Raw genomic sequence first — 3358 nt, 5'->3', positions numbered from 1 at the left:
TCAAGAGACTGCGGCTGCACTTTCTTCTCAGGCATTCCTCCTTTTTCTGCCTTTCCCAGGGAATTATTTTTCTACCTATCAAATAAGATATGTTTAGAACATAAAGTGCTGTTCCCACTTTTTTTGTTTCCTTAAAGATGTTCTAGTCTATGTAAATATCAGTCATATATAAAATTTATACTTTTAAACAGGAGTTTGCAATACTTCCCCTTTAACTGCTGTTTTAACAATTCTTCATTTTTCAGTCTGTCTGCTTATTATTATAATAATATTTGATCTCTTAATACTGTCTGCACCTACTTTTTCTTCTTCCTTTAATTCTTTTGAAATCTCATTCATTGCCTTTACTTATGCTGTTTTAATCATTAGTAGCTGTAGGAACTGCTGGGATAAACTTTGTTTACAGCATGTAATGTTTTCTCTGCCAAGCTAAACATGTTTATAGATGCTGAGCAATTGAACCAGCGTGCTGACAAGTCTTTTAAGACCATTCCCACTTTTTGAGATTTCTTGTACAAATGAAGAGAAGAGCAGAACAGTAGGCATCTGCTTCTGCAGCTTAAAAGGAAAGATTTGCTAATTACTAGAGCAGCAATGGATCACTCTCAGGTGGCAAGAGAGAGGGAAGAGGGATGTTTGCTGTCTACCAGAAGTATTTTAACACTTCTCTCTTTTGGTCAGTTTCTGGGCACCTGACAGAATCACTGGTCATCTTACATCCTGATAATCATTATAGACTCCTTCCAGTTTGGAAGGGACCTCAAGGATCATCTGGTCCCTGTTGGCAAAAGCACAGTCTGGACGAGATGGCCTATCATCCTGTCCAGCTGAATCTTAAGTGTCCAATGTTGGGGAAGCCACCACTTCGCACATAATGGAGAGATTATTCCAATGGCTAAATATTCTCATTGTGAAAAGTTTTCCTCTTGTGTCCAATTGGAATCTTTCCAGGCATAACTTGCACACATCACTCCTCACTTTTCCATAAGATTCCTTATGAAAAGGGAATCTCCCATCTTCTTAGCAGCCACCCTTCAAATACAGGAACATGGTGATACGGTGTGCCTAAGCTTCTTTTCTCCAAGCTGGCAAATCCAATTTTCTCAGCCTTTCCTCACATGACAGGCTACCCAGTTCTTTGGTCACCTTTGTTGCCCTTTACTGCACCTTCTCCACCCTGTCCACATCTTTCTTGTATAGCTGGGACCAAAACTGAACACAGCATTCCAGATGTGGCCTGACCAGAACTGAGTAGAGTGGGATAGTACCTTAACTCTCCTGGTGTTGATGCAGCCAAGTCTCATTTTGGCTTTCTTTGCTGCAGCAACAAACTGTTCACTCACACTGAGCTGCTTGTCCACCAGGACCCCCAGGTCCCTTTCCATAGAGCTGTTCCCTAGCCTAGATCCCCAGCCTGTGCTGCTCTCCTGGATTATGTTTTTCCATGTGCAAGACCTTACACTTGTCCTTATTGAACTTCATAAGGTTCTTGTCAGCCTAATTTTTCAGCCTGTCCAGGTGCTCCTGCAGGGTGTCTCTCCCTTCCAAAGTGTCCTCTGCCCCACTCAGTTTGGTGTCACTGACAAACTCCATCCAGGTACACTTGATCCCATAATCCAAACCACTGATGAAGATACTAAACAGCATTGGGCCCAGTATCATTCCCTGGGGGACTCCACTTGTGACAGCTGCCAGTGTGAAAGGGAGCAATTTACCACCACCCTGCAGGTGTGGCCGGTCAGCCGATTCCCCACCCACCTCATGGATCACACATCCACACCATCACATGCACATTTCTGTAGGAGGAGGCTGTGGGAAACCATATCAAAAGCCTTGGAGATATCCAGGTAGACAATGTTCACTGCTTGCCCCACATCAACCAAGCAGGTTCCTTTGTCATGAGAGGCAGGCAGGTTTGTCAAGCACAATTTGTCCTTGGTCAGTCTGTCCTGGCTTTTCCTAAACATGGGCTTCATTTGACTTGTAACAGCCCCCAGGAAAATTAGTTCCATAGGTTTCCCAGGGACTGAAGTAAGACTGATGGGCCTATAATTTTGTGGATCCTCTCTTAAGTCCTTCAAGTAGATAGGAGTGACATTAGCCTTCTTTCGGTCTTCTCGGATGTCCCCCGAATTCCACAACTCGAAGATTATGGAGAGTGGCCTCGCAGTTATATCAGCCAGCTGTCTTTGGTTGGGTGCTGCCAGAGCCCATCAATCTGTAGAGATCAAGCTCCTGTAATAGTTCACATACCAACTCTTCCTTCACTGATGATAGGTCTGTGTTTGCATCAGCCAGAATTTTTGTTCCCAAGGCCTGGTGCTGGTGAAGGGACACAGGTGAAGAAAGTGTTGGGTATGATGCCATGAAGATTTTTGCCTTTTCTTTTTTACCCCTGTTATACCCCTGTTATACCTTTTTACAGCTTCTGTATTCCTAGTGCTTTTTGCCTACATTCTTGGACTTGTTTGTTAAGCTAAGAGACTAAACATTTTAGAGGCTTCGTAGCTAGGGATCAGTGTGCCCCAGACCCCAAGGTCCTCTCCAGAACATATTCTGTAAACCAAGATAGAACCATCCAGGGGAAGGTTCCTTGGGGAGGGGGGGCTCACTTGAACCTCTCATTGGGGAATCTTTGATAGATATGCTAATTAGTAAAGCCTATAATGTTATACCCAATATTGGGGGAGGATTAGGATACACACGAGGGGACACACACGGAAGAAGAGAGACACAGAGACACAGGGAAAGACTCGGTGGGGTGCATCTCGATGCATATGACCTGGACGTGTACACCTAAGGATCCTTAAGAATAAATACCAAGGTAAAATCCCTTTTCCCCTTCTAACCGTGTATGCCTCTTGATTTTAAGACCAGGAAAAGGCATCAGGTACCTCTGCCTTTTCAGCCTTGTTGGTGACTAATTAATCTCTCCTGTTAAACAGCAGGAAAATACTTTCCTTCTGTCTCTGCTTGCTTACATACCTGCACTGGTTTCAACTGGCATAGAATTTATTTTCATCCTAGTACCTGGCACAGTGCTGTGTTTTAAATTGATATGAGAATAATGTTGATTACACCCTAATGTTTTAGTTCTTGATGTGTTGTGTTTGCCCTACATCAAAGACTTTTCAGTGTCCCGTACTCTGCCAGTGAGAAGGTCCATAAGAAGCTGTGATAGAGCATGGCCAGGACAGCTGACCCCAACTGGTCAAAGGGATATTCCATACCACAGAAGGCCCTGCTCAGTATATGAACTGGGAGGGGCCTATTGCTGCTCAGGGGTGGATTGGGGTCAGTGGGTGGTAAGCAATTGTTTTGTGTAATTGCTCGTGTTTCTTGGGTTTTATTCCTCTCT

Source organism: Corvus hawaiiensis, chromosome 5 (assembly GCF_020740725.1).
Source record: "Corvus hawaiiensis isolate bCorHaw1 chromosome 5, bCorHaw1.pri.cur, whole genome shotgun sequence".
Taxonomy (NCBI): Eukaryota; Metazoa; Chordata; class Aves; order Passeriformes; family Corvidae; genus Corvus; species Corvus hawaiiensis.
This window is presented reverse-complemented; position numbering follows the sequence as displayed.